The sequence below is a fragment of the Pelodiscus sinensis genome, chromosome 9 (genome assembly GCF_052426305.1).
Source record: "Pelodiscus sinensis isolate ZL-2025 chromosome 9, ASM5242630v1, whole genome shotgun sequence".
Taxonomy (NCBI): domain Eukaryota; kingdom Metazoa; phylum Chordata; order Testudines; family Trionychidae; genus Pelodiscus; species Pelodiscus sinensis.
The window spans coordinates 27,796,127-27,812,766 of record NC_143060.1 but is presented as its reverse complement, the minus strand read 5'-3'; the positions used below and the strand labels follow the sequence as shown (position 1 = coordinate 27,812,766).

Genomic DNA, 16,640 nt, shown 5'->3' with positions numbered 1-16,640 from the left:
CTGTAAAAGAAAAACATTAGAAAAGGCACATCACTCCTTGTGTATTTGAAACAGAAGCTCCTCCTCGTCTTTGGTGGAAAGCTGATTTCCCCCAACTTATCAAGTGCACGATGTGGTATAACTTTTTTTGAACAGTGATCTCAGGTACAAGTGATGTGGTGCTAAATTTAATAGTGCTGGAGTCCTTCAGAAATTCTCACAAATTATCTAAACGTGGTAATTCTGTCACAATTGAGCCAATCTCGCAAATCTATTTTGTGTGGGAGTCCATTCTAAGATCGGGCACCCCATACTCACCAGTAAACTTTCTCTCAACCACCAGCAGCAACATTCTGTATTGCCTACTCCTTGCCACCTTGGCAGCAGGTAGCCAAGGAAAGAGGGGGCGTTGAGCGAGTCACTCTAGCCGGAGCAGCAGCTAAATCGCACCTCCCGGGGAAACCCCGCTGCGCTCCAGCGAACCGCAGCACAGTAATCACCCTGCGAAAAGGCGGGACTGGGCAAAGCAAATTCCCCAGCAAATTCGCGCCCTGTTCCCGGCTTGCAACGTTTCCCTACAAGAGGCAGCAAGTCTCCTCCAGGCACCGTCCACGATCGGTCTGGCCACTATCAAGTAACTGAAACAGCAGCAGCAGCCGCCTCGCTCCCAAGAGTTCCGGCGTCTGGCTGTGATCAAACGCGGTGCGAAGCACAGTACAACAAACAGCAGCCGGACTTCAGGGCACCTGTCTGTGCAAACCGGGGGGCCTACGTCCCATCGCCTCTGCAAACCAAGCCATTTAAATACAAAGATCAAACGAACGGAGGGGATTTTTCCTTGCATTACGCGGAAGCAGACGCTAACATGCACTAAGCTTGGGCACTGCAGCCTGCTGTGAGTGCCCGGGCTCGTGCACTGACAGGGCGTTTGGGCGCTTTTCCCGCGAGCAGCAGCAGGTCCGGCTGCGCGCACACCGGCAAGTTTGCAAAAGGGGAAAAGTTTTTTCGCGTGCCCCAAAGACCCTCCCTGCAGCCGGCGCCGCAGAGAGATCGACCAACAGCCGCCCCCTCCCTCCCTCCCTGCCTTCGGTGCCAGGTACCTAAGAACTGAAGCCTACCCATAACGCACCCCGGGGGGAGGCCGAGCCCCGCCCCAGCTCCGTCCCGTGCCCCCCGTGCATCCTCTCCCGCCGTTCAGCTAGGGCGGAGAGTCACGCACAAGCCACCCCGCAAGTCCTCACTCCTGCCTCTTTCCATCACTGTGCTGGAGCGCGGTTCTGTCCTGGACTCCGTCCCGGCCGCCGCACGATAGCCCGCAGCCGCTGCACTACTCCCTCGGCAGCCGTGTAGACCCCGGGGCACTTGACCCTGTCCTCATCTCCTCCTTCCCCCCCCCCCCCCCACACACCGTCAGGCGAGCAGGCAAGTCTCTCGCTAAGCAGGCTCGGCCGGCCGCGAGACATGGACACAATGGACCCGTGCGGTCTCCCAACGACAGGTGCAAATGGGCTCGGTGAGGCAGGCAGGCAGGAGAGCCCACGGGATGAAGGCGCCGCTGCCCAATGAAGCGCCGTGTGCGGCACAAATCATCTGGGCAGCCGAGTGAATCCGAATGTTTGAACACACTCCCGGGAAAAGTAACGGGTTTAAATAGCGCGTCCCGGGGGAGCAGCCCAGCCTTGGCTCCCGCAAGTTTGTTGCCGTGGCTGTTCCTATTCCAAAGCGTGTGCACCTACTGCCCCGCATCCCGCGTCCCAACACAGGCTGGCGGCGGCGGCAGCCTGCCCAGGTTGGGTACAGGCGGCAACCTCGAGCTATTACCGACATTTAAACGGATTGTAAGGCACCGCGGGATACGCTGGAGTCACCGCGATCCTCATGGCTGAGAGCTCCTCCCTTGGCAGGAGATCAGCCTTTGCCTCGCCTTTACCTTCCTAGGGGAGAGCGAGCATCCCAGAGTGAAAAATCACTGCGGGCAAGCCCGAGTCATCCCATACTCACTGGCAGCCCACGTGCCTTCCCCCGCTTCTCTTGCAACACTGAGCCCTGACTTCCAACTTTGTGAACTTTCGATGCGCGTTGCTCAAGCAGCACCCAGGCGGGAGAAGCTGGTTTCTCTGGAGGGAGAGAGACCGGTAGGGGCTGCAATCAGCAGAGAGAAGTTGCAACAACTGCTCGTTCACAGAGGGCAGATTTGGACCCAGGGTTTTCAGCGTGGGCCACGTGCGTCTGCCGCTCCTAGCGGAGAGCCGAGCACAGCTGTGCAGCCCCTTTCCCCAGCCTAGCAGCAGCTTTAGGTTCCTTCCTACCCCTCCGCACCACAGCTGTCCCGCGGGGCGCTACAGGGCAGCTCAGTGTAAGCGCCGGAACCGGCCGCGGAGTGGGGCCGCCGGGGCTGGCAAAGAAGTGGCCAACTTGTAAGCGGCGGGCCAGGCTTCCCAGAGCCCCTAGGAGCCCGCTCGCTCGCTCCCCGGGCAGGGCGGCGGGAAGTGCAGCGCTAGCAAGGGGAAAGCGGCGCATTTACCTTAGTGTCTCCAATGCCAAGAGGTACCGGTCACCCCGCGGCCCCAGACTCCCTGCATGGCGGGGGTGGCTGCGGCAGCCGGCTGCTCCGCGCCGCGCACCGCCCGCTCCGCCGGCTGCACTCCTGCATCTCGCGGGGTGTGCGGAGAGGCTCCTGCGCTGCAATGTCCCTCCGACCCTGAGCCGCCCCGGTCCCTCCCTCTAGGCTGGCGCTAACGTCACGCTGTCTGCCTCCCCCTCCCATGCCCGGCAAGGCCCCAAGCAGCCCGCCAGGAAGGGGAGGGAGTTGAGAGGCCACGCACCTGGGGAAGGGCTGTTTGCGCCAGTGAAGTGTGAAATAAAAGCCCCCGCCCGACTAGAGGCTTCGGGGGTGGGGGGGCTCGTGGATACAGCTGGTCCGTTTCCATGGAGCTTGGCACTAATACTGAGCAAGATGTTGTTTGTTTGTTTCTGCTGGCATCCGAGTTAATGAGGTCACAGACAAATATGTAGCGCTTGACATCTTCCAAGGCCTGTATGGAGCAGGGACCCACCCTTTTCAGCGGCATGGGATGAGTCTGCCAAAAGCCCTCAGCTGGGCTTGGCCCACTTCTGGCACTCCTCTAGGGAGTCCCAGCCCAGTGCTCCTGGGCTTTTGAGGGGACCTGGCAGGAGCAGTGAGGCTTCAGACTTCTCCCTCAAAACAGGAATCTGAGGGCAGAGGCTTCCCTGCTGCCACCTCAGCTAAGAGCCTGTCTGGGGATGTAAGCGACTAGGTCACAACCAGATATGCATATCCAGTAGTCTAGCAGTGACTTGACTAGTCACTCTCCCACCCCTTCCTTGCTGCCTCTACCAGAGAGGCAGCAAGGGGGGAAGCAAGAGCCAGTGCTGGGAAGGAGCTGGCTTAAAAGCCAGTTCCCCCCCAGCACTATCTGGGGTGGGCAGGGCATAAGCCTGGAATCAGCATATTCCTGGCTTGTGCCAAGTCCCAAATGGCGGCTCCAAGAGAGTGACGGGGCAGCGAGCAGGGACCATTCTCCCGGTCCACGCCCTGGAGCCACTGATGCCCCTCCTGCTGGCTCCGCTTCGTCCCTGGGAGCTGCAGGCATCAGCAGCTCCAGGAGAGCGACAGGACAGTGAGCGGGGCCGGGCGCCCGGGAGCTGCAGGGGCCAGGGCCAGGCAGGGATGGGGACCAATCAGCCCCAGCTACAGTAGAGTCCCTATCATCTGACATTTTTGGTATTCCGATCACCTGTCGGTCCTGTTTAGGTCGGATGATAGGGACTCTACTGTATTAAGAGGTTGGCAGCTCTTAATGCATTTAAACAGCAGAGCTGCAGCAGGTTAGCTCCAGCACTGGGAGCTAACTCCACTGCCGCTCTGCAGTTTCCTCTCTTATTGACTAAGTGAGTAGGGATGGAAATCCCATCACCTACTCAATTAGCTGCTTACACACAATTTAACATCCCTAGACCTGTCAACTGATGCACGTCTTAACATCTTACAAGTGGGTCAGAGGGTGTTGACAGGTGTCCCTCTATGCATCTAGAAGTCCAGGCAGAACAGTTGCCCTCATAATCTTGGCTGATCCAGGAAAGATGAAGAGTGGCCAAGTGAACAGCAGCAGCACATGGTAATGGAGGTCCCCATCCTCTGGCAGCTCAGAGGACAGCTGGCAGTGGCAGTTAGCTCAACCCTCTCCATTCTCAGCCACCTAGACGAGGTAGTGGTCATGCAGTGGAGTCCCCCCACTCCTCTCTCAGCTGCCCAGAGTAAGGAGCACCTTCTAATGATATTGTGTTATTGGAGCTCATCTGCATGTTGAACTAGACACAGACATATTGGTTAATCGGAACCTGCCAGCAAATACTAAGTTATTCACAGTGCCCCATATAAATGCTTTTTTCCAGGTAAGGAAGCTGAGGCAGAAGTGACTTGAACACAACCAGACAGTGAATTGATGGGATGCCAGGGCTAAAATTTGGAAGTAAGAAACTTGATTCCCATCACATATTCAGACTTCTAGACACTGCTGCCTTTGATTTTTCTTTTAAGTTTGCATACGTTATGTCAAGGGTGTATAAAAATAGGATGATGGGTACCTTTGAGATGCATCTTTCCCTCACCACAGAAATGGTCCAGAATATCACAATTTAAAATTCTATGGCATTTATGGAGATTAAAAATACTGTAATTTTTGTGTGTGTTTTTATTGAAGAACAACCTCAATATGTGCTCCTGACTGAGGAATAAAGTTATTTTTAAATAGTTTTCCAAGTCATTACAATTTTCCCCTAATATCAAGCTTTTAGTCTCTCTGCTTGCAAAGCAATTTGTCATGTTTCCCAATCCATCAGCCATGTCATGCAGGCCAGCTGAATACATTTGTTTTCTAGTTTTTCTCTTCCAATATCATCACTGGTCACATACCTAAAGGTTAAAATCACCATTTCTGTTTTTCTTCATCCTGAAAATATCTTTCAGATTTTGGCATCTTTCTCCATGATGGGCTAAAGCACCTAAGCTACAGCCACAACAAAAATTTCATTTCAATTCTGATCTGAATGGGACCAATAAATTATTGGAAAATCTTTTAAAATGCATAATAAAATATCAAATTTAATCTATTAATTTTATTAAAAAATGTTGATTCAACATTTTCCAAAGTGATAAACTGAGATGAAGACTTGAAATTACAAATCGGTAGCTGTATTATGCCATTAGTTTTTAAGTAAAACTCGTCCCCTTGAAATGACTGTGAAGTTGAAAAGAAAAAAGTTGATACTATATAGTTCTATTATTTGTAAAAGAAAAATTTATGTAATGCAGGCCCAGATTTTACCAACACTTTTCTCATCTGAAGCATTGTTCCTCAGAAAAACAGCAGAAATGAGAACTTATTTAAGAAAACAAAGACAATTCAAAAGAAAGGTAGCTGCAAGCACTAAGGCTGCTATTTCAAAAGAAAGGTTTTATATACAGGCAGTCCCCGGGTTACGTACAAGATAGGGACTGTAGGTTTGTTCTTAAGTTGAATCTGTATGTAAGTCGGAACTGGCGTCCAGATTCAGCCCCTGCTGAAACTGATCAGCGGCTGATTCCAGGAAGCCCGGGGCAGGGCCTTCCTGTAGTCAGCCACTGGTCAGTTTCAGCAGCGGCTGACTTGGGGATGCCTGGGGCAGAGCAGCTGGGGTGCTGCTGGGTTGGTCCAGTAGCGCCGCCGCTCCTCAGCGCTACTGGACCAACTGGCAGCGCCCCAGCTGCTGTACCACAGGTGTCCGGAGCAAAGCCACGGAGCACGGGGGCAGAGGGACAGCCCAGACGTGCCGTGGCTGTCCTGCTGCCCTCGGGCTCCGTGGCTTTGCTCTGCTTTGCTCCCCTGCAGACCAGGGGGACGGGGAGCAAAGCGGCGGAACATGCGGGCAGCGGACAGCCCAGACACGTGCTCCGCGGCTTTGCTCTGCTTTGCCCCCCGTCCTCCTGGTCTGCAGACCAGGAGGATGGGGGGGGGGGGCAAAGCAGAGCCAAGACGCGTCTGGGCTGTCAGCTGACCGCGCGCTCCGCGGCTTGGCTCTGCTTGGCTCTGCTTTGCCCCCCCTGTCTCCCCCGTCCCCCTGGTCTGCAGACCGGGGGGGCGGGGGGGCAAAGCAGAGCCAAGCCGCGGAGCACGCGATCAGCTGACAGCCCAGACCAGGGGGACGGGGGGGCAAAGCAAAGCCAAGCCGCGGAGCGCGTAGGCAGCGGACAGCCCTGTCCGCTGCCCACATGTTCCGCCACTTTGCTTCCTCTCCCTGGTCTGCTGGAGACTACTACAATGTAGTAGTTTCTGTGGCTCAAGCTGTTAGAGGTGCAGCACTTTCTGTATCTGTTGTTGCTAGGAGGCTGCTTATAATTGATGTTTCTTGCACTGTTTCTTATCTTTACCGTTCCCATTTCTGTAAGAATTGAAATTTCACTCTTTCTGTCTTTGCCTGAACATTGCCCTATTCTGGATAAGCTCTATAAGCCTAACCATTTTTAACCCATGACTGTATTTCTGCAAGCAGTATTGAAATGTGTCTGTCTTAGCCAGAGCTGAAAGTAAGAGGGTGCGCCTCAGTACACAGCTCCGGCAACAGCTGCGGCAAAAGCCAGCAGAGAGCCATTTAAAGAGCTGGCAGGGACCTGAGTTGCAATAGAACAGTATTTGTAAGAAATCTGAAGTTATTTTCACTGCTGGTCTTAGGGTTTTTCTTCTCTAGAGGACTATGGGGGTATGTCTATACTACCCCGCTAGTTCGAACTAGCGGGGTAATGTAGGCATACCACAATTGCAAATGAAGCCCGGGATTTGAATTTCCCGGGCTTCATTTGCCTAAGCGGGCGCCGCCATTTTTAAATCCCCGCTGGTTCGAACCCCGTGCAGCACGAGGAGTAACGGTAGTTCGAACTAGGAAGCCTAGTTCGAACTACGTAGTTCGTGCCGCGTGTAGCCGCGCGGCACGGGGTTCGCACTAGCCGGATTTTAAAAATGGCGGCACCGGCTTTATGCTAATGAAGCCCGGGAAATTCAAATCCCGGGCTTCATTAGCAAGTTCGGTATGCATACATTACCCCGCTAGTTCGAACTAGCGGGGTAGTGTAGACATACCCTCTGATATAGGGCTGTCTCCCCCGGCTCTGATCACTATAATTATGTTGCTTATGGGTGTGGATTAAGACCCCTGAGCAACATAGTTATACTGAAGTTATTATGCTGTGTAGACTAGGGCTTGATAGTTACAGAAAATGATGTCGTAAATTATTCTTCACTGGCAAATTATTTAAAGGAAATTTCTCTTTTAAAACAGGATGCGAAGCCCAGATAAAATAAGACATCCATGTATTGCAAAGCACATTTGTCTTTTTGCAAACTGTTAATAATTTTTTCTTTTTAACAATAAATGATGATTTATCACCCTGACCTGCCCAAAGAGCTCAGGCAGAAGATTATTAATTGTCATCTGCCTAGCTAGGAATCTAGGCCAAAGAGTGCTAAACCCCTGTAATTTGACTGTTTGATAGAGTAAGGCAGAGTGGCCTTCTCTCCAGGCCTGATTGGAAGAGATGGCCACATATCATTACATAGTCCAAACCTTAGACCTATGGTCAAGGTCCCCCAGGATATAACAAGTTCCCCTCAATCATGTGGCACTAATTTCCCCATCCAAAGTCAGTTTCAGACTATAGTTGAACATCTAAAATAGGTGGAATTTATTTTTACTGAATTCAGTTGGAATTTATGTTTCTTTGGCTATCTAATTATAATTTCCAAGTCCTCATTCAAACATTTCAATACTTCCATATCGCAACCCATGGGGTATGTCTAGACTGCATCCCTCTGTCAGCAAAGGGATGCAGATTAGGCAGGTCAACATTGCAAATGAGGCAGGGATTTAAATATCCCATGCCAAATTTGCATAAAAATGGCTGCCGCTTTTTGTCGACTCAGCAGTTTGTCGGCAAAAAGCAGCAGTCTAGAGGGGGATCTGTCAAGAAATAAAGCCTTTTTCGACAGATCGCTTATGCCTCCTGCAAGGAGGTTTACAATGTTGACCTGCCTAATCTGCATCCCTCTTAAAATAAGGGATAAGGGATCTTTCGGAAAAGGCTTTATTTTCCGAAAGATCCGCGTCTAGACTGGCGCTTTTTTCCGGCAAAGCTCCAAGCCGGAAAAAGCAGCAGCCATTTTTATGCTAATGGAGAGGGGAGGATTTAAATCCCCGCTTCATTTGCAATTGCGATATGTCTAATTTGCATCCCTTTTACAAAAAAGGGATGCAGTCTAGACACAGCCTCTGTGTTTTGAAGACAAAAACAACTGTTGGACACAGAAGGAGGGATTCTTATCTGACAGCATTGGTCAATAATGTTGTTGGAAGCATGTAGTGAGAAACTTTGCTTTGCATCTAATATAGTTTAAGCAAGGCATTAGCAAGTGTTTTATCTTTATTTTCTTGTAACTATTTCTGACATGCTGTATTGCATGTAGACACTTACAATCTATGTCTTTGTAATTAATAAACTTGTTTTATTATTTTATCTAGTCCAGTGTGTTTAAATTAGTGTCTGTGTAACTCCATTTAAAGTAGTAAGCTGGTGCATATAACAGATGTAATGTATTTGGCCTGTTCAGCAATAGAAAAATAGGTTGGGCAATAGAAAAATATACATTTCAGGGGGAAAATCCAGGTCTGAGAGTGATGAGGTCACCCTAAAGTATTACCAATGTTGGTGAGTGCCGGAGTGTAACAAAAGTGTGACTAGGAGACAGCAGTACATGCTGGAAAGCGGTTTGTGAATGGCCCAGGTGGGAGTAACTACCAGCAAGTAAGGCACCCAAGGTTGCAAGGCAAAGGTGCCACATTCCCTCAGTGGTCTGGATTTCACCCTCATATTTCACAGATGCCCAAATGCCTTCTTCCCAAATTGAAACTATATGGCCACAATGAAAGCTATTCTCACTGAATAATAAACAGAGCAGAAATGGAGGTAGATGTGATTTTCCCTCCCACTTGTTAGTTCCTTTAGAAGCAACCAGAATGCTATCAACAATGCAATTCATAAAAGGTTTGGTGGATTGGAAAGTGAGGAAATACATTGATTTTTTTTCATTGGATTACATCACACAAATGGTATTTCCAGTACTGAATAGCTGATTATTTGACTAAAACTGGAATCGGAAATTCAAGTTTGAATGAAAATGGTTGAGGATATTGATGGCCTATGAAGGGAAATATTAGATGAAATAAATGACTCAATGATGAAAGATCCACTGATTTGATATCAAAGCATCTCAGACAATAATATCCATTGTCATGAAATTGCAGACAGAGCACATGGCAGGAATGAAAATTAATAGAGCTGGGACCAAGCTACAGCCACTCTGCAAGATGTATTGGGAGTGGACTTTTAACACCAGTCTTTGCTTTTTGAAAGCACCATAGTTGTAGATGTATTTGTCCCAGGATATTAAACACATGATTTGGATGAGTAATATCTTTATTGGACCAACTTCTGTTGGTTCTCTGGCCCATATTGTCACATTTTTTAATGCAGTACGGAAAAAGATACTTTTTTGACTGGACACCTTGCAGCAAGCCCTTAATAAGGACTCTGTGCCAGTTGCCATATTCATTCTTGAGATGCATAATCTGATATGATTATTACAAAACAACAAACCACCACCACTACAACAAAGTTAGGTACCTTATTCCCATTTTGTTTCACCTTTCTTTATTTTCTTACCTAAATGTCTTGTTTTTTTCACTTGTTTATAATTCACACTGTAAAAGACGATCTTTTATATTCATGACTCTAGCTGGGTAACACTGTGATGGTTCCCCTCCCACGAGGAGTACAGATAGTTCGGAATGGCTACGTAGTTCGAACTATCTAGCCCGTGCCGCGTGTAGCCGCGCGGCACGGGGTTCGCACTAGCCGGCTTTTAAAAATGGCTGCACCGGCTTTATGCTAATGAAGCCCGGGAAATTCAAATCCCGGGCTTCATTAGCAAGTTCGGTATGCATACATTACCCCGCTAGTTCGAACTAGCGGGGTAGTGTAGACATACCCAGAGGGACAAATTTTCCCACCAACATAGTGCTCATGGAAATAGATTAACTACTCAGGTGAAAGAGCTCTCTCCTGTCTGAATAGAGCATCTTCATCAAACTGCTACAGTGTTGCAGTTACAGTGGTGCAGCTATGCCAATTTAGCATTTTAAGTGGTGACCTGCCTTTTGACTTTGCATCAAAAATTAATTTTACCTCTTGTCTGGAATATGTTGTCAGAAATTAGGCCAGCAATATGGCAGGTGGGAAAGTATACAATACCACTCTACATATATTTAGCGGTTACGACAAGATGTCACCAATCCATAAATCCTCAAAAGCACAACATACTGTAACAAAACAAAGAAAAAAGCATACATTCTTTAAAGAATTACCTATTCATGATAGCCCTTTTTAAGATCTATTATCATTTATAAACTCTGTGCTAGTTTGACATTTATAAATTCCTATCTCAGACAGGCTTCAGATAAAGGCTGCAGGGCTGTGTAAATAGAGCAAAGTTACTTCTTGTGTGCACTCATGTCAGAAACACTTCATTAAATACATAGTACATAGAGTGAGTTGTAATTTCTAATTCAGCAGTCCATACATCTGGTCTCATGGTAATAGGGTTGTCTAGTTTTAGAGGCAATACTCAAAAGTAAAATAAATACTCTAGAGTAAAATAAATACTATCAATAATAATTTCTAAAGCTCTAACATTTCTAAAATGCTTTTTCTATAAAATATGTGGCATAGCAGAATCCACTAATTTGAAATAACCAGAATAATTGGTTCTTGACTTTGTCACTCAGGTAATGTGGCCAACTTTTTTATTTATTTATTTCTAATTTAGGCCACTGAAACTTGTGCCACATCAGAGAATTCTGTATATACCATGTACATAGGATCCCGATGGGTAAGATACAAAACCTTAAACTGGTCACAAATTAGGGATCTAAGCAGGTAGTCAACTAGTTGACTAACTGATAAGCTGAGGCGGTGCCGCCTCACCCTGCCCCTTGTTGCATAAAAAAGCCTCTGCCTGAGCTTACTTGATTTATATACATGTATTTTCTGAAATTACACTAAACTGTAAGGTCTAAGGTTTTAAACTGCAACTCACTGTGATCTTTGTCAAACTTTCTGTAATCTTTGTAACTCTCAGCCACCTTGCTTGTAACTTTCTCTAAACTGCATTCTTCCCTGAGTGTGTATGTGAGAGTGTTTGTGTTGAAAGAAGACTGGGAACAACGGAGCACATGGTGATGAGTCATCACAGACTGCTGCTTTTGCTGGATAAAGGGAAGTCTGGGCATGCTCCCTGATGACGAGATGCATGAGTCACAGGAGCCATTCAGACACTATATAAAGAGAGAGAACACATGCGAGACTCTCTTTCTTCCCCTGCTCCTGATAAACTCCTCTCCAGTGTCTCTCCTCCTGACCAGCTTCCCCAGCCATGATGAGCAGACAGACCCTCCAGGATCTACATGACTTGGCTCCTTCTGCAACCCATATGCTATGTGAGTGCCTGATGGCAGGAATGAATGTGTGTGAATGGAGGGGTGTGTGTGCTTGTTTGTGTGTGAGAGAAAGAGATAGCGCTATCTTCTTTAGTTTAAACCTCTGGTGGTTACTCTCTCCTCTTTAGTTTTACCTAAGTGGCAATAAACCCATACTACTGTAACCCTAGTGTAACTAGTGACACTCTGGAGATTGATCTTTTGGAGTTTGATTTAGCAGGTCTAATAAGGATCTGCTATATCGAACGCTGATGGCACCCCATTGATCTTGATACCCCATGGGATTGCAAGGAGTAAGGGAAGTTGATGGGAGAATTTCTCTCGTCTACCTTCTGCAATAGGGACGCCACAGAAATTCAACTTAAGGTATGTTGACTCCAGCTACACTATTCTGGTAGCTAGAGCTGTGTATCTTAAGTCAACTTTCTCCTCCAGTGTAGACTTGGCCCAAGGGAACTGGGCATTAGCTACTATCAAATTCCAATGGGAGTGGAGCACCTTTGAAAATCCCAGTATGAATTATTTTGCCCCCAACTTATACAAGCCATGCAGAATGGAGGACAGGAGGGAGACAATACTTCTAAGACATTTGAAGTGTGAAAAAGATGGCCCACAGTTTTTCCTTCAAAACCAGCACTATCTGAGAATACAAGGAGCTGAACATTAGATGAACTGTCAAAACAGAAACCAGAAAAAGCCAGGAACATGTATGCGGTTGGGATAGAACCTGCTCTCAGATACCGTAATGGTGGGTGTAATTAGGTAGGTAGGCAAGCAGGTTTGAAATGGTAATCAGAGTGTATCAGCTAAATACAAGAAGTATATCTCAGAGCTGAAGAAGAGCTCTGTGTAGCTCAAAGTCTTGTTTATTTCACTAACAGAAGTTGTTTCAATAAAAGATATTACCTCACTCACCTATTGTCTCAATATTCTGGGACCAACCAAGATACATCACTGCAAACAAAAATGATTTATTAATAGTGTGCTGCAGCCAATACTAAATAGTGAAGGCAGCCACTGAAGCCTTTCAATAGATCAGTTAATATAATAACATTTCTTTCTACTTATAGGGACAGTGTCAAACAATTTGGAGGAAAAAGTATCATTATTATATTGACCATAGTTACAAGTCTCAGAGAAGTAGCCATTTTAGTCTGTAACTTAAAATGTTTTTTTAAATGAGTGATTCTGTAGCACCTTAGAGACTAACAAAAATGTATATAGTATTATGAGCTTTCATGGGCACAACCCACTTCTTCATATGAGTGGAGTAAGAGGCACAGAGCACACTCAACTCATCTGAAAAATGGGTTGTGCCCACAAAAGTTCATGGTACTATATACATTTTTTGCTAGACTCTACAGGTACGTCTAGACTGCAGAGTTTTTCCAGGATACCGAAAAAGCTCTGCTGCGTCCAATGAATACATCTGCTTTTCCAAAAAAATTTCCAGAAAAGCTGACACGTTTTTTGGCATTCCTGTAAACCTCATTCTATGAGGAAGAAGGGAAGTTCCGAAAGGGGCTTTTTTCCCCAACATTTGGCCCCAGTGTAAATGGGCCAATTGTTGGAAAAGCCTCTTTTGGAAGAGAAATGGAAAAAGATCTTTTACCGATAGAACTTTGTAGTCTAGACACAGCACCATTTTTAAAAAAAAAAAAATTATTGTTACAAGTTACAAAATTACTATAATAGAAAAGATTATTTTTTTTTGTTTTTTTTCCCCCTGCTGGCTTGCTTATTTAATATATTTTTTATAACACTTTGAAAGTTAGAAATGTGTCTTTTTTCATTACACTATTACAAAACTTATGAGAGAGGATATTCATTCCCTTGTATATAATGAATTTCACTTTTTCCTTAGGCTATCAGTCAGTGTCCCTTGCTGTTTGTCAGTCTTTCACACAGAAGAAAGTGGGGGGGGGGGGAATATTTTTTAAATAAGAAAATGTGATTGTAAAAAAAATCACAAAAACTAGGAGGGGGAACTAAGCACCAGGGTATAGTCCAAGATACCCCCTTCCCTACTTTAAAAAAAAATTCTATTTCAAGTTGATTAAATGGTGTCTTTTAATTATGTTTGGCTTTATGCACTTCCTATGGAAATTTTTAGAGATTTCCATGCTATAATTTGATACCAGTCTTCTCAAGCATCTTCTTGCATAGTCAGTAGAAAATTCTAATTGTCGATACATTATTTGCTTTCTCTCTCTCTCTCTCTCTCTCTCTGTATATATATATATATATACACACACACACACACATAAAATTTCCTGAATGTTCCTCTGGGTGACAGAATGACGTCATTGCATCAACAGGCTCTCTCAGTGAAGTGAAAGCAGCTAGCGGGGTGGGGGGGCATAGGCAAGCGTAGCGAGAAGAGGGCACAGCCCCCTAGTTTATTATAATTGCATATTTGCATGTGGATTTAGAAGGCTACCTTCCAGCAAATAACTTTTTGAAAATCTTGGTTCTTTAACCCAATTGTACAGGACTCACAGGGAGCCATAAACATCCCCAGAAATGACACAGGTTGGCTTCACAGATATATATCCAACAAAGTTTGCAAGATTATGTGCTGAGAGTGCCAGCTTTTGGAGCTGGAATTTTGTCATCAGGCATGTGTCTAAAGTACCAAGCATACACATGTAACCATATAACTAAATATAATTAGATTTCATTTGGAAGATGACACTTAGGGAATGAAACCAGCATTTTTGAAATTTCATTTAATTCATGCAAAACACCTGACAATGCCCATAGCATTCCTGTGCAGGGAGATGAATTCCATAGCTTTTGAAACTTTGTCAATGAAAAAAATGGATTCTCAATGAATAGAAGCAAAGAATTCCCCCTTTCAATCATATAAAGTTCCTACTTTTAGCACTGCAGCGACATGAAATATTAAACTTCAGAGCTTAATCATGGTATGTTCAGACAAGATGTCACTGCATGCTACAGGTTTCAATCTTACCCATTCTGATCATTAGACAAGCCCTTTACATCAGGATGGAAGTACTATCCTATCCATAACTATGGTATCACTATAACAGTTACTTTAAAATGTGTGGTACAAAAATATTCTGTCTTATAAATCACCTCTCTAATAGTCTGATATATAAAGACAAAAATGTTCAATGTAATATTAAAAGTTGTGTCATATTAATTATTTTCAGAATGGAGCCATAGCAAGAGATAGGCTCTCTTGGAAGTCTAACCCAGAAGGAATAATCAGTTTTATTCGCTTCAATCATTCTGCTTGGCTGAAATTAAATAAAGAAATCATTTCCTTCAAACTGTCTTAACATATTATGTTTATGACATGTGACATAACTGCTAAAATAAGTCTATTATGTGATTAAATCATATTACTGTATGTCTGCTGTGTGCGCCCTCATCAATTTATATGGTATTACTTATTTGGCTACCGCAGCATTTTCAAAGATTTGATATATGGTTTCAACACTAAAATGGTATTTTAAAATAAATGCATAAGGGGCCTATTTTTTCTGTCACTTTCAATTAGAATTCCCCAGTCATTTCAATGAAGAGTTCCCTTTACATTAAAGATATAATTTAATTTCTAGTTTTATCCAGAAGATTGGAGACAATCTTATAGGATTTTGTCTCTTAAACAAGTCATTTTGCAACAAATTAAAAATTTCTGAGCATTTCAATAAACAATATAATAATTATACTCTTTCATTATATGCCTCAGGATAAAACATGGAAACATATAAATACATTTCATTATGATCCACTGCTTCTGTGAGTTCTTGTTTTTTAATTGTGTGATATCACATAGCTTTGGAGGATGTGCCATATGTCCCTGCATCTTTAAATCAAGACAGGGCAGGGGGGGCTTCTGTTAAATATAATTGCATTCATTTGCTGGTCTCTTGGTAAAGGGACAGTTACTACATGAAGATGGTTACTGATGAAGGGCTTTTCCTAGTAATTAAAAAAGGAGACAATATTTAAAACACAATACTGTGATTTTACAGGAAGAAGTTAATTCCAGACAATCTCATTGCCTTTTTTTAAGTTACATGCTGCAATAGGTGCCAGAAACCTCTTGGTAGTTCCCATAAGCTCCTTGTTAAAATTCTGCCACCAGATTGGAAGGTTGGGCTCATTTCTCTGCCTCTCCAGGAATTCATCCCTCTCTGTATTCTGGATTATCCCTGAAAGAAATTACTTCGTTCTGAGAGGCATAATAATCATTCATCTCAAAAACAAGACTTTTGTTTTTGAAATGAACAAGATTTAACCACATGGAAGGCATTTTCAAAACATTTCCTAGATACCCATTTCCCAAATGGGCCTTCAGGTTGGGTGTAATAGTGCTTTTTTTGTGATGGTACTGCCCAGTACGCAGTACCAGCCCCTCCAGATGCAGTACTAGTACCTCCTGTCAGAGCTCAACAACTTTTCCCCTGGAGTACCGGCAGCTTTTTTTTTTTTTTTAACAAAAAAAAGCACTGGGTGTATTCTAATCATTTCAATTCATGTAGCTCCCCCAACTCTCTACAAAGATCATTAGTGAGGAACAGGCAGTGGGAGTGGGAAGAAAGTGTGAGTACATGATGTTATTATTATTAATATAAGATTCATAGGAGCCCCAAACAAGATCAGGTCCCATTGTATAGACACATAGTAAGAAAAGCCCCTTCACAAAGAGTTTACAATCTAAATAGAAAAATAGTGAGAAAGAGAACTCCACAAGGACAGGAAGAGAAACCAAGTCTCATCTCCCAGTCCAAGGTAATATTTACTAAATCTCACTGCCCCTCAAACTCTTATTTCTAAGAGTAGTATGTAAATTAAGTAGTATGATGTTGACAGCTTCTTTCGTTTTCGTCATTATATTCAAAAACATGTTGTGATTTAGATGAATGGGAGTGGGCTTAAAATTAAATATGTCTGCAAGACAGTAGCCTCTGTGAAAAATGTGAAATAGAATACTGTACAGTGTCAGTAAGGATTATGAGAGTATAACACTAGGTTTGTTAGAGATGTGATTGAGTGAAATTCTTCTTTGTAGTTTAATTATCTGT

General features: G+C 44.8%; 1 protein-coding gene across 4 annotated transcripts in view; it reads right to left on the bottom strand.

The window, feature by feature from the left end:
- PTGFR (prostaglandin F receptor) overlaps positions 1-16,640 on the bottom strand; it is a 209,421-nt gene that overhangs the window by 28,190 nt on the left and 164,591 nt on the right. Inside the window, exon 1 of one of the 4 annotated variants that reach the window (XM_006136305.5) lies at positions 2,504-2,800. The exons of 1 other annotated variant lie outside the window; for it this stretch is intronic. The gene's annotated coding sequence lies outside the window, so the exon portion shown is untranslated. Of the gene's footprint in view, positions 1-297; positions 1,014-2,503; positions 2,801-16,640 lie in introns of those variants that run through there. 2 more of the 4 variants (XM_006136303.5, XM_006136304.5) reach the window with 2 other exon arrangements.